The 22,735-nt window shown below is 38.0% G+C and overlaps 2 long non-coding RNA genes across 3 annotated transcripts; both read left to right on the forward strand.

Annotated features, from left to right (window-relative positions):
• Nucleotides 1–1,718: 1,718 nt before the first annotated feature.
• LOC140167184 (uncharacterized) lies at nucleotides 1,719–5,746 on the forward strand. 2 transcript variants are annotated; one of them, XR_011860985.1, is made up of 4 exons: nucleotides 1,733–2,904; nucleotides 3,556–3,837; nucleotides 4,859–4,979; nucleotides 5,658–5,746. It is a non-coding gene; the product is annotated as an uncharacterized lncRNA (long non-coding RNA). The 2 variants fall into 2 exon arrangements; XR_011860984.1 differs by having other exon boundaries at nucleotides 1,719–3,837.
• An 8,052-nt stretch (nucleotides 5,747–13,798) lies between these two features.
• LOC140167185 (uncharacterized) lies at nucleotides 13,799–17,254 on the forward strand. The gene is made up of 3 exons (XR_011860986.1): nucleotides 13,799–14,254; nucleotides 15,500–15,629; nucleotides 16,933–17,254. It is a non-coding gene; the product is annotated as an uncharacterized lncRNA (long non-coding RNA).
• The last annotated feature ends 5,481 nt before the right edge of the window (nucleotides 17,255–22,735 follow it).

Below are 22,735 nucleotides of genomic sequence, written 5' to 3' on the forward strand. Positions count from 1 at the left end.
GAGTCAGCCGTCAGCCAAGGAGTCAGCCGTCAGCCGTCAGCCAAGGAGTCAGCCGTCAGCCAAGGAGTCAGCCGTCAGCCAATCAGTCAGCGTCAGCCAAGAAGTCAGCCGTCAGCCAAGGAGTCAGCGTCAGCCAAGAAGTCAGCCGTCAGCCAAGGAGTCAGCCGCCAGCCAAGGAGTCAGCCGCCAGCCAAGGAGTCAGCCGCCAGCCAAGGAGTCAGCCGCCAGCCAAGGAGTCAGCCGCCAGCCAAGGAGTCAGCCGCCAGCCAAGGAGTCAGCTGTCAGCCAAGGAGTCAGCCGTCAGCCAAGGAGTCAGCCGGAGTCAGCCAGCCAAGGAGTCAGCCGCCAGCCAAGGAGTCAGCCGCCAGCCAAGGAGTCAGCCGTCAGCCAAGGAGTCAGCCGTCAGCCAAGGAGTCAGCCGTCAGCCAAGGAGTCAGCCGTCAGCCAAGGAGTCAGCCGTCAGCCAAGGAGTCAGCCGTCAGCCAAGGAGTCAGCCGTCAGCCAAGGAGTCAGCCGTCAGCCAAGGAGTCAGCCGTCAGCCAAGGAGTCAGCCGCCAGCCAAGGAGTCAGCCGCCAGCCAAGGAGTCAGCCAAGAGTCAGCCGTCAGCCAAGGAGTCAGCCGCCAGCCAAGGAGTCAGCTGCCAGCCAAGGAGTCAGCTGCCAGCCAAGGAGTCAGCTGCCAGCCAAGGAGTCAGCCGCCAGCCAAGCAGTCAGCCGCCAGCCAAGCAGTCAGCCGAGGAGTCAGCCGTCAGCGAACCAGCGAACATTCGGACCAGCGAACATTCGGTCCAGCGAACATTCTGACCAGAGAACATTCGGACCAGCGAACATTCGGACCAGCGAACATTCGGACCAGCGAACATTCGGACCAGCGAACATTCGGACCAGCGAACATTCGGACCAGCGAACATTCGGACCAGCGAACATTCGGACCAGCGAACATTCGGACCAGCGAACATTCGGACCAGCGAACATTCAAGTCAGCCAGCAGCCAAGGAGTCAGCCGTCAGCCAAGGAGTCAGCCGTCAGCCAAGGAGTCAGCCGTCAGCCAAGGAGTCAGCCAGCAGCCAAGGAGTCAGCCAGCAGCCAAGGAGTCAGCCGTCTGCCAAGGAGTCAGCCGTCAGCCAAGGAGTCAGCCGTCAGCCAAGGAGTCAGCCGTCAGCCAAGGAGTCAGCCGTCAGCCAAGGAGTCAGCCGTCAGCCAAGGAGTCAGCCGCCAGCCAAGGAGTCAGCCGCCAGCCAAGGAGTCAGCCGCCAGCCAGCCAACTTTCTCTCTCTCTCTCTCCCTCTCTCTCCCTCTCTCTCTCTCTCTCTCTCTCTCTCTCTCTCTACCTCTCTCTCTCTCTCTCTCTCTCTCTCTCTCTCTCTCTCTCTCTCTCTGCTCCGTTTGATCACCTGCATCGCTAGGCTACACAAATTTGACAAAATTTACGAAAAAATTGCAGAAATCTTTTGCTTTTTAATAAGCTTTTCGGATATCTTTTGATTTAGGTCACCATTTGGACATAACAAATCGATTCAAAATGAAAAAAAATTACCAAAATTTACATATTTACAAAATTCAAAAAAGAATAGCCTATCACAACTTTCTTTCTTTTCGACATAATTGATCAAAAACTTCCAAATTTTACACCTTACTAGTTATGCTACAAAATGTTTATGAAGAAAGCCAAAACATTTTTTTTAAATAACTTTTGATAAAACCTTTTTAATACCGAAGTAGCATATATTACACTTTTGGCCATTTGGACATTCTAAAATTATTCAAAATTTATGATTCTTACTCTTCGGAATCAACCTTTCCACTATATGTTGTGTATTGTTTAAATGTATGTCTGGTGGATTCGCCGCAGATTGCGTAGTCTATCTACTGACAAACCAGCGTGCGGACTGGGCTACTCGACTGCCGTCATGACTGGGTAGATAGCGGGGGTGTATACGATACTATATTTGAGTCCGCAGCTTAGACAGTATACGTAGTTCTGAAGTTGCCCAGCCACCCGTCTTTATTTTTTTCACGCACCGGGCCCTTGGAATTTCGTAAGCTTAGTCCTTGGGTGTTGCAGGCGTCTTGTTCCCCGGCTCATAGTAGTCTGGCTGCAATGCAAGGTATGACGGTTTTGCCAGTTTTTAAAATACTTTTTTTGCTAATTATTGTTCTGGATGATAGTCCCAAATATATACAAATGAAGTTGGTGGCTGTTAGCATGATTATATAGGTTGAGGGTTAGTTACTTAGGTCAGTCATTTGCATATTTGAGATGTCGTATGAGGCTGCAACCATTTATATCGGCCCTGGCTAATTTTGAGATTTACAAAGCAAAGCTTATAAAGGAGTCATGACAATTAAATCAAAAATGTTGGAAATAACTTTGCATAGATTTGGACCAAAAGTTGACCAATTTGAAATTTGACTCCTGCTGGGAAGAATAACACTCATGCCAAAACCATCTAAACCTGATAATAGAACAATGTTTTGCAGCTGGACTATGGCACCTACCTTGTAGTTGGTTGTCGGGCTTACAATTGTGACTTGATCTAAACATCTAACATTAAGGCTTCTAAGGTTGCAAAAAACAGATGTTCTTCTATTTCAATTTCAAACAAATTATAGATTAAAAAAGGTACCGGCCGAAAGAAACCAGTAAATGGTCACCTTTTGTTTACATCTAGTCACAATTAACCAGAGGGTGCTATATATGTTTGAACAAACAAACATAAAAGACAAGACACCTGCATTTGTTTTTAAATCCAAGCATTATTCTTTCATTTTGGCCCCCACATATCTGGAGCTTATGTTATCGCCCAATTGGTTGTTTGTTTCTTTCTTTGTTTTTCCGGGCAGAAGCAAATTCATTAATCCACTATGCAGCTCAAACGCAATGGCCGAACAACTTCAAACGTGGTACGGTGATAGGTATGGTGACCTCATGTACTGTATAGTTTTGTGTCACATTGTTTGCATATTTCTGAATACTAATGAGCTCATTTGCATTTTTGGCATACATTGTCATCCACTCTTTAGCTTAAACGCAATCACTAGTCAACTTCAAACTTGGTACGGTGATAGGATATGGTGGCCTGATCATTTTATTTGCATATTTATGAATATTAATTAGCTCATTTGTATATTTTGCCTACATTTCCATTAATCCAGCTCATTAGCATATTTTGATTTTGCCTACATTGTCATTAATCCACTCTGCAGCTCAAACGCAATCACTGATCAACTTCAAACTTGGTACGGTGATATAGGATGGTGGCCTGATGTCAGGGTTTGCAGGTTTTTGCCACAGGTGAAAAATATAAGCAATTAAAGAGTTTCCAAAACAACAGGAAACAAAAGGAAACTTGGCTATATCTCAAAATCGATATTTCCGAGTTCCGACTGATTTTGCTTGATCGCATCACAAATGTGACAATGCATCAAGTTAACAGTTTTCATTGAATGTAGAAAATAATACCATGTTAATTTACATAGTCAGACTACGTTAAAATGGAATCAAAGTAGTATCATACATGATATGATATAACATGAACTTTTCTTGTATTTCAGTAACACCAAACTATTTTTTGAGCTGCCGTGAGATGTACATGGGATGGCGTATATACGGTAGGGTGATCTAGTTGACAATTTTCTTCGAAATCGTATTGGACTGCTTGGGTTGCATCTGGTGTCTAAATCTGAGAAGCTCAAGAAAATGATGTTTGAGAAGGATCCTTTACAGATGTGCGCCCACAAACATGGTCATCATCATCCTTCAGCTGTGGAGCAGGTGACCACAAGATTTATCCATACGCATCAATCAGTGGCAAATACAGCTATCTGTTCAGCATGGTAAGTGGACTTAACCCTCACTTTTTGAGAAATTGTCATGATTTTCATTACAGCTTTAATCCAATTTTGACATATTTGTATTTTGGCCACCCCACATTTTGATGGTTACCCCACATTTTCGGTTGTCCAAAGGAAAAGACATCACAAGTAAGCGGTCAGTCAGTGCGTCCATCTGTTCGTCAGTGTGTGTTGGTTCAAATTTGGTCTCATGAACACGTACAGTTGAATCCTATTGCAAACATTATTATGTTTTGATGAATCCATAAGGGGCTGTGCAATAATTATTAGCCCCCCCGGGGTAAAATTTCCAAACGGCTCGCCAAAAATCGCTTGGCCCCCCTTGCCCCCCCTTGCCCCCCCTCGGCCCGCCAAAAAATCTTTGCCCCCCCCCCCTTTGAACATGCCAAATTTTTTGGATCCCAATTTGCAAACTTTAAATGGTCTATATGTATGTTGCGAGCGCAGCGAGCAGGAAAATTTGCATATTTAAGCGTTTCCGTACTGTTTTCCTAAGCCTTTTAGAGCGTTTTATTAAAAAGGCGCCCCGTGAATGTGTGCCAAAAATCGCTTGCCCCCCTCTCGGCTTGCCAAAATTGCTTGCCCCCCTTTCGGCTCGCCAAAAGTTTCTTGCCCCCCCCCCCCAATTTTACCCTCCCCCCAGGGCTCATAATTATTGCACAGCCCCTAAGTGTGTGAAAATATTGGATCCAACACATAATAATGATAAAATTGGATGCTTTACGCCCAATATTTATTGGTCTCGACTATGTCTTGTCCAATATTTTAAAACTCATAGCTCAACCAATAAATATTGGCTCAATCGATCCAATGTTATATCAAACTTAGGTCATAGCTACACTATGGGATCCTTCATGTAGTAGTGGTGTTCAAGGCATATACAGAGGTCAAAGGTCATTTGCGGTCAACTTATCTGGGACTGCCATCCCTATTTAGGTAATTTGTAATAACAAAGTGGAAAAATTTCAGCTAGATTTTCTTTTTCTTTACAATAATTTTGCAGGTTGCCTGTGATGAGAAGGGCACCAAATGCTATACAGGTTTATGCATTTTGTGACTGAAGCTGCACAATAAGCCATTGTGAAAGTGACAGTCTGACTGGCATGTTGTTGGACAGAAAGAAAGTAAGTTTATAAATGTAAAACTAGCTTTTTGCATGTATATGTAAAGCAGACTGGTATGTTGTGAATGGAACAGCAGGATAACGGAATGCATTGCCTTTGGAGATTTATATTACAGAAGGCTGGGAAGGGCGCTATAACCTCATTTTAGGCCCTTAAATGCTCATTAAAAAAAGAACTGCATCGAATTGTTTAACAAAATTTGCATCAAATATTGTAGTTAAATATAGCTAAAACAAAAAATGTCCTAACCTTAGTGGTTATGAAACAAAGGTGTTTCGGACAAAATTCTGAATACTTCATAATATAATTACTCTGAATTTACTCTAAATTGGTGAGAACAAATGTGGCAGTATCTATATGATCTGTATTAAAAAAACTAACCCAAAACATGTTTTATTTAGGTATAATGTTATAATTTCATTCAAACTGAGCCACATTTGGTCTTTGTAATTTTTTTCATTGTCATATAATAAGAGGACATGCTAATTTTTTTCTTATAGGACAAAATTCTGAAAACAATATGATAATTTACTCTGAATTGGTGAGAAGAAATGTGGCAGTGCCTGTATAATCTGTATTAATAAATAAAATTGACCGACATTTGGTCTTTGTAATATTGCATGACACATATAAGAATATTAATTGAGACAAACATGGTTTTGATGTCTTCTCCTGTAGATATGACAGTATCACTCACCCAACAGCCAATGCAAGCAAGGCTATACCAGGACCAGCAGTCATTGCTGCTGAGGCCGCCACCATCGCTGCAGCACGCTGGAAAGTATGCTGCTGCAGCCTGTAACACCTAGAACCTGCCTCAACTGGGTGCATCAGGTGTGCCTTAGGTAAGTAGGAATGGTGACTTACCACTGGGTTATTCCTGTTTAAATCCATACACGCCCTCAGAAAAACATGGTCTTAACCTCCCACAAGACGATGTGTAGATATTAAATGGAGTCACCCATTTAGATAACCCCATTTAAAATTCCATGTGTGTAAGATTAAAGTCATGGCATATGGGTATATGGATTTCAGCATATAGCCTAATGGTGTACTCAACCTTGATTTGTTTATTTTTGCTGGACAGATTGTCATTATAGGCTGGAGTCCATATAGACTGGAGTCAAGCAGGCAATGTTTCTTCTCTCCACCGATTTCTGGAAAACATGTGTAAGAGACTAGAACAATCTGCATTTTCTGTATGACAAGGCATTATATGTAGATTCCCGCTATATTTTCTAATTAGTGCCCCCCCCCCTTGTGTAGATAAGCCTACCTGCAATCCACACATGATTGGTAATTGCGAAAATGTCATACCCTTGGGGGTGTTTATGAGTGTGTAAAATTATTATCAATGTTTATGGTATAACTTTTGAACCTTGTAGTAGTGAAACAAATAACAAATAAAGCATATAGCAGTTGAATTCTCTTTTTGTATGAATATTTCCAGACTTATTGCCCATACTTCCCTGCCCCTTTAACTTTTTTATGACCTGCTCATCATGACAGATGGAAAAAGCCTTTTGCCAACCAGAGGAATCAATTTTTATAAAACTGTATTGGCGCTGTTTGCAAATGTCACATGAGAGTTTGAGACTACTGCTGAGAATGTGTGATTTGTTCAGAGACCCCAATATAGGAACCAGTGAGATAATTGTGTAAAATCTCTTTGAATAAATCCACTAGCAAACAATCTCACTCTTATTTGATTATATCACCAGGATCCATCCAAGTGTCCGGCCACCATCAGGAGCCACCGACCACTCACATGTTGACCCAGGCCAGTCAGAATGAACAGAAGCAGATGCTCGCGGATAGTACTTCTACTCCATCATCCATGGGATGCACAGACACCTGTCCAGCAAAATCAAAGGCATGTTGCTAGAGATTGACAATGCCCGCCGAGTTGATTCACATGTTAGAATCCAGCGACTCAATTAACACAAAGGTAAGGGTGAATTCCTTGGCTAGCTTGTAGAATAATACAATTTTTGGAGCGTATATGTCTTTTAAGAGCCTTGTGTTAAATCTTGTTCCTTAAGGGAAGGGGTATGAACGTTTGGACAGTATTTATTGTGGGACATTAGAGCACACCAGACATATCGAATTGCATTCTGAATACCAAGAATGTCCTTCTGATATCAAATAATTTTGATTTTTTGAAATTTTGATTTTTGAAATTCGCAATGTAATACACATTTTGTGTTAAATCTTGTTCCTTAAGGGAAGGGGTATGAATGTTTGGACGGTATTTATTGTGGGACATTAGAGCACACCAGACATATCGAATTGCATTCTGAATACCAAGAATGTCCTTCTGATATCAATTAATTTTGATTTTTTTTTTAAATTTGAAATGTAAGACAGATTTTATGGCAAATGATTAAATATTGATATTTGTAATATTTAACAGTACTCGAAGTAAACTTCATAAATCTGATGATACTTAAAGTCTATGTAGGTGGGATGAAAAGCCGACGATCAATTGAAAATTTGACCTTTCGTATTGAAGATATATGGATTTTTTAAATCCAAAACAAAAAAAAATAGGGCTTTTGGGGAAAAAAAAAATCCATATCTTCAATATGAAAGGTCAAAATTTTCAATTGATCGTTGGCTTTTCCTCCCAGCTACATACACTTTAAGAATATATCATTAGATTTATAAAATTTACTTAGAGGACTGTTATATATCAAAAATTGGAAAAATATCAATTTTTTATCATTTGTCATAAAATTTGTATTATATCGTGATTTTCAAAAAATGAAAATTATTTGATATCAGATATACATGCTTCGTATTCAGAATGCAATTCGATACGTCTGAGGTGCTCTCATGTCCCCTAAAAAATACTGTCGAAACGCTCAAAACACTCATTCCAGATCCCTTAAGGATACTTGGCCATCAATTTCATACAGGGGCGTGTTTGAAAAATGGCACAGCGCATTAGTAAAAAAATAAAAAATACTAAAATTCACACCAGGGTTTGAACCACTGCCAAGGCACTATGAGTGCTAATTAGTGACAGGCGACTATACCACTGCGCCACAGTGCCTGTCGTTAATGTCTGGCGATTTTCAAAGATTATACATATCAACACGTTTCTAGTACAGGGTGTCCAAAAAAAAGAGGCCCCTCATTGCGCCCTCTTTTTCGCCTATTTCTGAAAGGTATTTTGGTATGTAAAGAAACCTGTAATTGTTAGCTTTAATAAACCAAAACAAATATTTTAATCGGCTTACAACTTTTGAAGATATGCCCTTTTAAAGACAAGTGAAGAGATAACGCTGGAACAGGATTTACTTTAATACGCAAACACACTTATTTATGGATGCGTATAAAATCTTAAGTCATTATGGCCAGATAGAAGTATAAATAGGTAAGCGGTGGGCATTACAGAGGGTGTTGCCGAAGCGTTACCAGCTAATGTAGCCCAATTACTGTAGGATCGGATGGGGTACAGATTTGCCAGTGCTGAATCTTATTTGCAATATTAGGTGACCAGACAGTTGTTCACTGCATTGGCTGCACTTTATGGTGTTTCGGTTTTTTATTCATTTGGAAAAATAATCACAATTTCGAAACTGAACAATTTTGGGGTTTAATTTGTTTTTGATAGATGTACTATCTAATCCTGCAGATTATGACTCCACATTGAATCCAATGTGACCTCAAGAAGTAAAGTTACAAGCAATTGAATAGACGGAAAGCCCAGTTTTAAAAGTGACAAAATGGCCTATACAAGGCGCAAAAACAAGTGAAACAAAGAGACAACACAGTTTCTTCAATGAAGCGTTATTTAAAGCAGTTTTTATTTTAGTTTTTGCTTCTCTGTACTTTTCATAACTTTCATTTTATTTGTCAGTTCTTTTGTTTCAGTTTTCTTTTGTTCCTTTTATTTTAAATTAAAGCCAAATGTATAAATTAGCCATTCACCACTTTCAAACCAGATGTCTAGTCTGTGGAGTTTTCAATGTGGTGTCATAATGTGCAGGATTAGATAGTGCATCTGCCCCAATATTGTTCAGTTTGGAAAGTGTCCAAGTGTAAGGATACTTTATTGGCGCAGTATACAAAAGGTGTCATCATTAGCACGCAAATTACATATCCTGAAAGTTTCACTGCTCAAAAGTACAGCGTATGTCTGCTTTTCTGGTGACAACTAACACACATCGACAATATGAAAATGTGGAGTGATTGTTCTCTCCCAACTACACAATAATACTGATTTGAGGGGCATTTTAACAGCATAAACCAACCATTTGGTTGCACCAAAAATTTCAACATTTATAGTGGCCAATGTCCAAATGAAATAAACAAGGATCAATTTTGCAAAGAGTCACCTCAATGTGCTTACCTCAGTGTTAGTCCCGAACTCATTAGCTCTCATTGTAACGCTTTTATAGCATTTATATGTTATGAATTATGCTTATTTTGGACTTTAAATGGGTTGAAGGACTTTTGGACATGACTGTTTGTGAAATCGTACCCTGGTGGTTATAGTGAATTTTATAGTATGAAGTACTAATAGACTTGGTCTGCAAGCAGTAAAATATCCTATTTTTGTTTTTCATCCATCTTGACTACAGGTTGGTGAAGCTGTGATGTTTGGCGCATCAATTTAAGCCACAGAAAGTGGTAAAGTCTGGACCGTTGATGAAAACGTAAAAATGTAACAAATCTTAGCATACACCTGGTTGATCATTTGCAGGACCACGTGCCACACGTGCTAAATATTGTGATCATTTATCATACAGCAACATTATGTGCAGCATGAATAAGTGTACTGCTTAGATCACACAATTAGGTCATCTCTCATTCTACCACGAATAGCCAGCTGGGTTGAAAGGTGCGGAATACTAGGTATTCAACAGAGCAGTGCTTGCTATGATTACCTTAATTACAGTGGTTCCCCTGGTCAGAAAGAGGAATCTGGTAAATCATTGCATGTGCTTAATTGCCAAGTGCCATTTGCATAGTGTGATTCAGAGGTTGAAGCCAAACAAAACAATAATTTTGGATGCTTGTTTGAAATGTTATAAGCAACATCTTAATGAGCATACTGTGGAAGATTCCTGTGAAAAAGTTAGCCAGTGCGATGTTTAAAAGACTCAATTGTACATGGTCTTCAAGAACTGTCACCATTTCACAACTCGAACAGTATGTACTTAAGGTTAAATCATCCTGAAACTTATGGTAGGAAGACAGAGATTCCTAAAGAGTTCATCTCCAGTTTTAAACAATCCAGATCAGTTCAGAGCGAGTAAATACTTAGGATGTCTAAGGACTTTAAGCAAGTTTTCATTCACTGACTTAGGATGCCTAAGGACTTAAAGCATGTCTAAGTCAGTGAATGAAAACTGCATGGAAGCTTTGCCACATCTTGGCTGTTTCTTTCGGAAATGATTATTTGCCATCATAACTTTGACATTTTAAGAATTTATTTGACATTTGACTTGCTAGTGAGACTGGGAAATTGACAAAAAAGGGGGATCTTTCTGTGAGACTGGAAAATTTTGGGTCAAAATATAAAAGTTGATACAAAATTTGAAATTTTGTGACAAATTTAAAGAAAAATAATGAAAAAACGGGGTCATTCAGTGAGAGATTATCAGAAATTTGGACAAAGTTCGTGAAAAAAGTGGGTCTTTTGGTGACAAGAAAACAAAAAATGGGGTCATTGGGTGAGATGGAGTTGAAAAATGGGGGTCAATGTGGTTGTGGCTGCACATACCCATCACCCATTTTTAGTGAGTGCATTCCCATGGGTCTATGCATTCATTTCATCATGTTTAGACTGTTGTATTGGAATGTTATTTGGCTTAACAGAATGCAAGCTTGATAAACTTCAGCAGGTTCAAATGCTGCAGCGAGAATGACTTCTCTGGTATAAAATGGCATTTCATTTCACCAGTATTACAAGAGCTGCCAGTTCGGAAGTGAATTATGTTAAAGATCCTGCTCCTGACATGACCTACTAACTGAATATAAGCACACACATTTGCTGAGGTCTGGTACTTAATACTTGTTGGAACCAGCGAAAACATCTATATGTGCCCATCCACCACAAACTGGTCGTAAAGTCGGCATTTACCATTTTGAGATACAATCAAAAACAATATATGGATTTCTATGTAAAATATATAAGAAATTTGACCTTTGATGAACCATAACTTCACTTCCAGATGTCATATGAAGCTGGTTGAGGTGTCATTCTAAAGCTGAACGTACATTGTTACAAAATCTGCAATAAACAGAAAATGGTCTAGAGCCGACTTTACTACCACTTCGTGGTGGATGGTCACATATACACATATGGAAATAGCTCATCAGCAGCTGCTAAAGACATATTTCCAGTTTTTCTATGTCTGTTATTTTCATCATAAGCACATGCTTCATATCAAATGTGTTTTTGATTTGTATTGAATTATACTTCATTTCTGGCTCTGCGCATCATGCACACTTACCTGTCAGTGGGCCTCACACATCGTCATCATCCCTATATCTTCATGTTCAAAATTGCCGTGATAGTACAGCGAATCCTCTCGTTTTTTAACAGCTACGCATCGCGATTTTGTTCGAGATAGGCCGAGCGACTCAGGCTAAGCATACCATGACTATCATATGAGATACCACAGCGTTTCTATATTCTACACATTATTACAATTTGTGCATGCTCTAGTACCCCATATGATGTTTCTATTACAAGAAAAAAATTTGTTTTCAGGTAAACCAGGGTTTTGTTTCCAGTACACTCACTCGAAAAGCAGTACACTAATTAGCGGGGCCTTGCAGCTTGCTGTGGATATCTTTTACTGCAATTTTAATGTAAAAAACACGCTAAATGTGTTTGTACGCAGTCACTTCTCGGTGTGGAAAGTGGCTGGTGCACTCATCAATCTTGCAGTCCTATTGTTTCAAATATAATTAGAATTTATTTTGTTATTTACCGATATGAATGTTGTGCTATTTCATCATGACTATGTCAGGTGGGACCGGCTGTTCTTTTGGGCTATATATCGGTGCCGCTCATACACATTAGGGAACAAACCAAAAGATTGATGACGTCCTATAAACGTAACTAGTTTTGTTTCTCAGCCGACCCCCTCCCTCCCTGCCAGAAACGTAATAATGAAATGTTGAAAATTGTGACACAATAATGACACATTCTTCAGACTGTTTTTGTACAAACGTAATCGGGTATTTTTACCCCCTCCCCCCTAAACAAAACTACAACCCGCAAAATTAATAGTTGGCACACTTGCACTAAACAATGGAAATGCGTGCCCTATTAAAATTGGGGAGGCGAGGAAAACATGCATGCAATATATGTGTAGTACAGACTCCCCCTATATCTCACCCATCATTCAATGTTGGAGGGTCTCACGGACCTGTTGACAACATGGCTTGGTCCAACATTGAATTGGGGGAGCGGGGCAGAGATATACCAAAAGACAGGCAAACTGTGCCAACCTTTTTTCCTGGATTGTCCGAGTCAAATCCTAAATATTGCATCTGATTTCTGTTTTTACTCGATAACTTTGCAATGGAATGTTGTATTATCTTCATATTTCACACAAACACATATAAGTGATAGGGCTCTACGATAAATAAAAAAAATTGAAAAAATGTATTTGTTTATTTAGGGGGTGGTCATTAAAAACATCGCGAATGCCTGGTTTCGCGTCTTGGCTTGGGTCTGAATTAGGCGAAAACTCTTTGACAAAAAAAGAAAGAATGATTTTTAAATGCAGTATTACATCAAATTGCTTCTAATTCAAATGATAACTGAATGAGCAATTTTCAATCAGCTATTATTACATCAAATTAATGTAATTGCACCCGTATCATAGATAGGGCAATTTTACGTATGTTTATATAAAAACATCATCAGTGCGGAAATTACGATGATATTTGGTACAGTGCCGTAAAAATATGGGTAGACATACAGAAAAAAGACGGACATTGGCTTATGACAAATATAATATGATGAAGAATATTGCAAAATAAAAATGAAAAAGAAATCTAAATACATTCAGGGGCTCGAACCCGTGTTCCACTGCGCCTGAGGCAGATGCCGTATCAATTGCGCCACAGAGCCGTGTAACTTCAACATGTGCCTTTGATTTGATATGACTTTGGTTGGGTTGCATGCCTGATCTTGAACCATGTCATTCCAATAAATCTAATGAGATTTTAAAAGTTGAATGAAAAGATAAATTCAAATGGTAAAACTTTTGACAATTGCGTTTTGTCAAAAATGAGCAGCAGGTCTTAAATGAATTTTAATGTTCTTTTCTATGTAGACTGTGGAGGTATATGTGGAAACTTTGCACTGATAATGGCTATTGATGGAAGCGAAGAGGAGCTAGGATTCCACCTGGAAAAGAGGTGAAGCAGGAGAGTTGTACCGGTGGTGGTGACAGACTTTGATTTTGCTGACGACATTGCACTATTGTCTGAGGAAAATAACAAGAACTGCTTCACAGAGTTGAGACTTCAGCTGCAATAGTGGGCCTGAAGATGAATGGAAGTAAAACAAAGTTCATGTCTTACAATAACAAGAGAGAAAGCATCAAAACAAATGACGGGTGTAGTACTAGAGGGGGTCGATGATTTCAAATACCTAGGCGCAAGTAACATATGACAAATGCAGACCTGTAGAGTCCACACCACCAAATCACACCACCAAGGTAAATGGCTGGTAAAAAAATCAGTGTTTTTATTGTGAGAACCACACCAGAGTTGATTTTAAAAAGATTACATTTGTCACAATTCTGAAATTTGAGGCACATTTTTTGTTCTTCTTCTCCAGATGACGTCACTACATAGAATCAGTGTGCTGTAAGATTGACAGGATGTACATAGTTTTCGACGCGTCACTGCGAAAAATCAAGCCTCTTACCTACCCAATATGTGTTGGTTATATGGTAGAAGATATCATAAACATTAGGTAAAATGGTGTTTTGAATGAACCAGGGAGGTTTAACAATGAGAAAATGACCAATTCCTCCATACCTTTTAACAAATAAATGAAAAGGAACTCTATTTGGTGGCATGGAACCTATATGGAGATCTTCCAAAAATAAGCCACAAGATCAGTAGAAGTGAGGAGCCCGCATCAAAAATGGTTCATTGGATACCCTAGCATGGGAGGTGGAAACCTGGAAGACCCACTATAACCTATGTAGACATTCTGAATGATGACGCTCGATTGGAAGCAGCAGACTTAAGGATAGCAATGGAGAACAAACAGTTTGAGGACACCACTCGAAGTAAGTGGAAGATATTTCCGAAATCTTTCACAGGAGGTTTGGATTTTAAATGGAATAGCCCATTGCATGCTTTTACTTTCAACAAAGTGGAGTCTACCACTGTTGATCATATATGTGGCATTGTGTTCATGATTACAGGCTTGAACCAGTCAATGAGTGTAGAGGTTTGTTGATCATACATGTATATGTGGCATTGTGTTCATGGACAAATAATTTGTGTAGAAAAAAATAGCAAATTGAGTGGAGCTTTACACATAAAACACAGGAAGAAGAAAAAACATGTCAACATAGTATATTCTTATTAAAGGAGGATTTCGTGATCCTAGCATCCTCTTTTTATGACATTTTTCAGTAGATATCCACGAAAAAAGCTTATTTCCAAAATTTCAGTTGATTCCGATTTTGCGTTTGCGAGTTATGCATGATTATGTGTATTACACTGCTCCATAGACAATGTGTTGTAATTTCGTTCTGGTGCACCAGAACGAAATTCAAATTTGGCGATATTTTTGCTAAACGAATTAATCTGCAAGAAATATTTGGTACATAAACATTATGTAGCCAGAGGTATCCAGTGGTGTAAAAATCTCAACTTTTTTGGGAAAAGTGGGGGATGAGGCTGTGGATCACGAAATGCCCTTTAACATTATGATACCTAAATCACACAATTTGTGGCAATTTTTTTAGGCATTTTGGTGGCCATTTTGAAAAAGCGCCCTCTATTTGGAGTGTCCCTACATTTGACAAGGTTGCATACAGAATCACTAGTTTCACCCCTACTGTACATCCCCAACTAGTATTAAATGCACTTGTGTGCTGTTCCAACAGATCAAAGTTTCTTCATACATGTGAAGACAAACATTATTTTGGCATGATGATTCATTAATACGCAAAACTATAAGGATTAGCAAATGATTGGCATGGCTGTGACGCTTCAAAAAAGGACTGTTTTCATTAACATTTCATAGAGAATTGCATGGAAAACCTCAAATTTGTGAAATTAAATTACGCTGGGAAAGGAAAATTTTGTGGTGAACGAATAGCAAGTTTTGCATGCACATAGCTTCCTCATCCATGGAGAAATATGGAGAAAGCCATGCAACTCTAGCAAACTTTGGAATGTTTACATATTTACATACTCAGTGGCAACAACACCACATAATTATATTGGAATCATCAGCCTGTCTTGTATTAAATGTACTTCTATATGGCTACTGACAAGCTTTGTATTATTTTGCCTTGCAGCATTCTTCTACCTGAGAAATTCCATGGGTTCTGGGTCAAAGAACTGCACCAATTGCAACATTGCCATCTTTCTGTTAAGCAGTATCCATTAACCTTGATCATTTTGTTAGAATGATCTGTGGAATTCCTGGTGAGATACATGTAGTTTTTGCAACTTTTTCAATTCAGGTTTTTAGGCTTAGAATCTACAAGATTCTTTCCTTTTTTCGTGTCAAAGTTAATCAAGGCATTATCTATGTATTAGGCCATATATTCCATTCAATATCCACACTACCCCTGTGGAAGATTTTGGAAATATCTACCACAAGGGGGTTATGAATTTCAAATGCCAGAAACATGTACATTGGCAGCTCTATTTGAAACTAATCCTCCTTCAGTGGAAGATTAAGGTTAAATCTTTCTCAGAGGGTGTATGAAATCCAAATGGAGCTGCTGCCGAATGTGTTCATTCCATTTGAAATTCATATCCCCTGTGGAAGATATTTGCAAAATCTAACAGGGGTGGTGTGGATTTGGGTTACTCCTTCATGTAATTATACACAAAATTAGGGTTAGGGTTAGTTTAGGGTTAGGATTAGGGTTTGGGTTAGGATTAGGGTTAGGATTAGTTTACACGAAATAATTACATGAAGGATCTACCTGTATTTGGATAAAGGTTGCTTTCCAAGTGACTAACATGCAAACTATACCTAATACATAGTACATGCATAAACTTGCTTAATATATTCAGTTTAGCGCTGATGGAGTAAAAAATATCAATTCTAAATCATTGCATCCAAACTAAAATCAGAACACTGATGAATACATTTTTAATTTGTTGAAATATCCAACAAATCAGTTAATGAGGCAAGTGATAATTTATAAATTAAAGTGAAACACAATGTCTTCACCAGTACCTTCAAATTCAATAAATGAAAAACAAAACCCACAAGAATCATGCAGTTGTTTTTCAAATCCAAGCAATATTTTAAAATTACTTTGTATTATTCAATACATAAGAAAAACATTTGTAAATAAAGCGAAAAAATGCAGTAATGCATCAATCTAGTGATGTGTAATTTGTCATTGCTATCAGCAGTAGATAGCAAAAATACTGCAAATGATACCATGTTAATTAGCTGTTTGCAAAGTCAAAATAGTTTTAAAATGGAAACAAAACAGTTATTATAGCAACTAGTACAAGGATCCAAATTTATGATATTTGATACAAAATAAAATATTGTTGATGTCTGCAGAGTGCATCTCTTGATACCTTCCAAGCAAACAAGAATTTTAAAAATGAAAAAGTGGCAAGATTCTTAAAGAAATACATTAGAAAAGGCTAGAAACAGAAAATATATGGTCTTGATTATTAATCCTTATACAAATATGAACTGGATCTGACTTTTTAAAATAAAAATTTGACTAAGCTTTTAAAATGTGTTTTATTTCAGAGATGCCTGGCGTATAGGGTGATCTACATTGTATATAGTTGGCAATTTTCTGCAAACTTCTCTGTTTTTTCTATCATGCATAAGGTGCCGTCACCTGACCTTCATCATTGCAAAAAGTGGAAAGTGAAGTTCTGAAGTGCTGAGTCATTGTACGAGTTGTCTGAGTCAGTGCACAAGGTTGAACAACACAAAATAAAAAGGAAATGGTAAGACTGCATGGGGAAAATGCAAATATTTAGGCACTTATCTGGACACATCAGATGATATAAAGAGGAGAAAGAGACTGGCCATGGCAGCAAATGGAGTGAAATAAACAAAACAAGAGACCAAAGTGGTTTGAACATCTAACGAGACTACCCAAAAGAAGCAAATCAAGTCAAGTCAAGTCAAGTTTTGATTGATCAAAGCAGATGACAAAAGCATTGAACTTTTGACCTAACTGCCAAGAGAGTTGTCATTGGCTGGGATGCCAAGTTGAGTGTAATTGATGATGATTATAGTTGACATTCATGAAAATGAAAGATTTTGAAATAAAGGGTTCACCAGTTCCCTCATAATTGTTTTACCAAATTAACAAATTATTAATTATCATAAGCATTTTTGTCCACACATTGTTTGGTCACAACGGCTCACGTAAGAAAAGAAGCAGTTTTGAAAGTTGCACTTTGGTCTGATGACATGGTGTAGAATACATTCTGCATGCTTTGTGAGATTCAAATGTTCCAAACTTTGATGCAATGTTTGACATTGTGAATTGGACCATTAGCACGTAAAATTCATCATGCCTGGAACTTTTGTTTTGCGTAACATGGAGGTAGCAGCCAGCTAAACATTACCGCTTTGTTCTTCAGTTTTATTGCTATAATATCAACTGATTGAGTGGCAATGACATTTAAGCTGACATTCAGAGTGAAAGAATCATGTGAATTTAATGATCTTTAGCTTGTTTTCGTTGTTGAAGCTATGTTTCACCGTTGTTCAGGACAGATTAACAACTAGCGTCCGCCGCGACTGTGGTTTACTACGAGCTTAAGCTGGCCTCGCGAAGTAAACCATGCGGATTCATCATTGTTAATTGGTGATGAACAAAAGTGAAACATGATTGAATCCCGCTTTAAATGTATAGTAAACTAGAATTGGTATTCAAGCATTTTAGTATATTTGAAGAAGTTTGGAACATATTTGTGTTAGTTCCTACAACTGACACATATTAAAGCCATATTTGTACAATCTTTTAAAATGAATTGGCTAATTTTTTTCAAACCTGATACATGTATTTCAGCATAATTTGTAATGCTAATTGGATTTTGCCAATTTCATTGGACTAGTAGGAAAACAGAGCAATTTTGTAATTAGTCTTAATTAAGACATTAAAACCACCCACAGAACAACACAGTTCAGATAGTAAGTGGTATTTCTTTCATTTTACCTCATTCTTTTGACTTAAAATGACCAGAAAACCTTACTAATAATATTTCATAATATATGACAAAGAATAACAGGATTGAAATTTGACCAAAATCATGTACGGTATTATGGCTTTAAGGTTTGGACATGAAAGCAAGAGCAGTAAACATCATTTGCTATTGTCAATCACAGTCTACCAAAGATAACAATTCTGTGTTTTCATTTGTAATTATTATCTCATGTGGCTTTTGCATTTGATGTTGTTAACATTTTGAACTTGGTTCCTTTTAAAGCTTTTTAATGCAGTCATGGTCTGCAGGCCCATAACCATGCACCCTAGCTAGGAATAAATACCAGACTCATTTCAAGTGCAGGTAATTTCAAATCATCACCATGTCACTTGGTTAAGGAGTTAAGAATAAGGGACCGTTCACAAACACTTGTAAGGGGGGGGGTAAGGGGGGGCTGATGCCAAAAAATTTGGGGCCCCCTTTACAGACCTCGAAAATGTCAGCCCCCCCTCTTTGACATGAAAATTATGGGTCAACCCCATAGAAAAGCCTATAAACTCAATTTTTCCAGGAAAATTTGTGATCATTTTTTCAGGGCCCCCCCCCTCTTAGGAGGGTCAAAAAATTTCAGGGCCCCCCTTTTTGCATCAGGCCCCCCCTTACAAGTGTTTGTGAACGGTTCCTAACTTGAAATGACCTCCTCTTCAAATGGGTCTGGTATTTATTCCTAGACATTACGATAAAGTCCATGTTATGTCAAGAAATGGCCAATTTCTTGACTTTTACTTGATTTTGTCTTGAATTTCCTGCAGAATTTAAGATTTAAGTCAAAAGTCAAGTAATCGACCGCTTCTTGGCAAAAAGGTGGATTTTCTGACTTGCTGTGGCAGCCAAAAAGTGCATCCCTTTGATATAATTTGACATTTCAAAAGTTGCAAATTCAAATTGAATATGAGGTGTTAATATAGCCAAGTACGTTCCGATCTATTAAAGTCAGTGGCGCACATGTGCCATAGAATGATTCCTGATCATGCTGATCTTTCCATTTTGGAGGAGCATTTTGCATTGTCAAAACATATCCTTTTACATGGCAAATGATGCTGCAACTTTTTGAATCAACCCAAATGTCATTCACGTTTTAATTTCTCAGACATTCCGATTTCTTTTTAAACATATGTGATATCATGTTGCAACTGACAAAATTCTTCAAGTGTGGACTGTTTTAAAGTGGTTGTTTTAAAAATAAAAATGGTTCTAACAAAAGTTGTTAAAGAAAAAGGTTTGTCTCAAAGCTTGAACCCAGAGATTTGAAAAAAAATGTATGAAAAAAAAACCCAATTTTTTTTTAGTTTTTTCCGGAAAAATCAGACTATTTTTCTCAAAATATCATCAAAATACCGAGTCGGGAATAGTAATAATAATAAAAAAAAAAGAAATCACATTTTGCATTTGTTTTCAAACAACTTTTGAGCTATGAGACAAACCTTTTTTGGCCTTATCTGAAAATATTGTTGCATTAATTACAGTCAGGCCTATTATTAACTTTAACAACTAAAAAGATCATCTTTAGTAGATTTTTGAGATTATCACCATAATATGTGAAAGGCTTAGAAAGAAAAGAATCTGTTTCATTTAGCGTGTTTATATTGAGCACCTTGCATTACCTTGCTTTCACCGTCACCTGCATTTTAATCCTTTCGCCTTCATCGAGTCGTTTCTACTGCGCTGTAAATGTAGGGTAACAATTCAATACCCACATATTTAGGAATATTTAAATCTAATACATGATTGGTCCCTAATCACAATCCCTTTTAATAACTTAGACCTGGTCTACCTTAAGACCTGGTCTAATTATGGAGGTTAGTTCCATATTATTGTTCTGTGGAGAAGTCACTTTTTGGTATTTACATACCTTATTCCATATTATTTCTTGTTAAGGGCAAATTCATGCAGTTTAAGGTTAGCCGAGAGTTTTTCATGCGCTTGATTTCAGAGGGGCATAAGTTCATAACAGAAACAGCCATGCAGAAAATGAACAAGCGTACCGGGACGTAGGCCTACTTAGCGATCCACGGTATGAAAAGGCTATGAAACTTGGCTTAGCTCGTGCCCGGAGCTCGTGAGTGGGGGGGGGGGTGTCATGAGGGGCGGCATGCCGGGTCGGATGCCGGGGGGGCGGGGCACAAGCCGTTTTCGGCAATTTTCATAAGGATTTTATACATTTTAAAATTGATTGGGGCCGGGGGCACTTCGTCAAACTACGCCCTGGAAAATGTGTTGATTTTGAATTTATAGCCTTGATGAAATAAACCCGGGGAAATAAATCAATGCTGCTATTCCCCTGATTACAATGTAATAGGGTACAACAATAACATCAACAACAATATCAAAAAGCAATTAGGCCTATTTGCAAATCAAATTTGGGAAGAATATTCAACAAGACAGACTTAACAGGCCTATACAAATTTCTGAATTATATAAAGTGAAAAACAATCAATCACGATTCACTGCAGTCAGCGAATCAATCAAATAAAACGAAAACGAAAGGAGCAAGAAAGAATAAATAATACGGTAATGAAAAGAGAAAGAAAGAGAGAAAGAAAAGAACGAAAAGAAAGAAAGAAATGAAAAAAAAATTATGTAAAAAGAAAAGGAGAAAGAAAAGAGGAAAGAAAGGAGGTAAAAAGAGAAAAGAGAAAAAAAAAATTCAGCCACACGGGGACTCGAACCCATAAAAATGGTTCATAACAGATTACCAGTCCAACGCTCTCTCCACTCGGCCATACATCAGCTTACGAAACTGTTTGTTCTCGAAGCGGATATATAACTATAATTGGATGCAATTACGTGATTACAATCGCGTCCGCACAATGGCTCTTATAATAAACACGCATGTCGGAGCTGAAATTTTGAACGAACTGATGGAGGAAAAACCTCGTTTTTGCAATACTAGCTTCAAGTTGGAGTGAAAATCAAACGGGATAGCAATTGGCAGAATGTTGAGAAATAATGTAGGTATTCAGATGTCTAAATTAACGTCCCGTAATCAAGATATCGATAATTTCACAAAACAGTTTTTTCTCAGGCAAGATTCTCGAAAATGTTCCCCAAAAACGGGCTTTTAAAATTTAATCGGTACTGTATTTGGTTCTTCCCCATGGCAACATTATTTCGTTAATCGATTTGTAGTACAATACAAAAAAGAAGAAAACAATCACTCGGCGTGGTTTTATACGGAGCGCATATTTGAAAAAAACGTCATGGAACGTGTTTTTCATCTTGTGAAAACGGTGCGTAAAACGGCTATAAACGAAGGATTTTCAAATTTATTCTAAAATTTTGTATAAACACACAAGAAAAATGTTAAGCTACATCCACTGCACCAACATTTCACTTGCTGCAATATTTGATTACTGAGAAAACTCTGTTTTAGAGAACAACTTTATACGTCTTTTATACGTTTTTTATACGTCTCTTTGTGTAACCTTAATATCAAATGGCTACAGTTTAATATTTGGACTTGGTTAGAAGTTAAGAAAGAAAAGATTAAAGGGATCCTTCCCCAAGTCTAACCTCCATAGTTAGTTCAGGTCTAAGTAAGACTTATTTTGTGACAGACATTAGGATTTATTTTAAATCCTTGAAATTTAACCCTGTTCAATGGGCCTGACCGACCCAGATTTCACATTTTCTGGATTTTTTTATTCAAGACAATTTTTTTTTTTTGCCGAAACAAAACAAACACACAATTTGCATGCTCACAACTACTATATTTTGTACATGTCCATTCCATAATAAAGCATTGTCAGCTATTCATTTTTAAAATTAAAGGTAAAGTTAAAATTTTTTTAAATACCTCGTACAATAATATTGTACAATGTACAGATGGATTCAAATAAATTGAAAGTGACCGAGTTTACATCAGTTATTTTTTAGGGTATTGTGAAAAATAGAAATATTTTGCTTGGACCTTGGAATATCCTTCGTGGCTGTGCCCATCGGGATATACTTCGGTTCCAAAAGCAAAATTTTAGATTTTTCACAATACCCGCAAAACAAATGATGCACTGTCATTAACGTCTAACATCATTATAACATCTAATTAATGAAATATTGCTAAATAGAATGCTCATTGTTCATAGTTCAATATAAAACATGTATCACTTGTTGGGAGTGAAATTGTACAAAATAATGCATACATACTGAGATGTTGATGCAGCTAATGCAGGAGTCCAGAAGGTGCATGGGCGTGCATTCAACCCATCACTATCTCCGTACAAGTGCATTTTTTTGTACCATTTCTCGAATGAGGTTGTCACAATGCACAGAAATAAATTCTGGGATAGGCGTTTTGAGCGTTTCAACAGTATTTTTTGTGGGACATG

Source organism: Amphiura filiformis, chromosome 13 (assembly GCF_039555335.1).
Source record: "Amphiura filiformis chromosome 13, Afil_fr2py, whole genome shotgun sequence".
In the NCBI taxonomy this organism is placed as follows: domain Eukaryota; kingdom Metazoa; phylum Echinodermata; class Ophiuroidea; order Amphilepidida; family Amphiuridae; genus Amphiura; species Amphiura filiformis.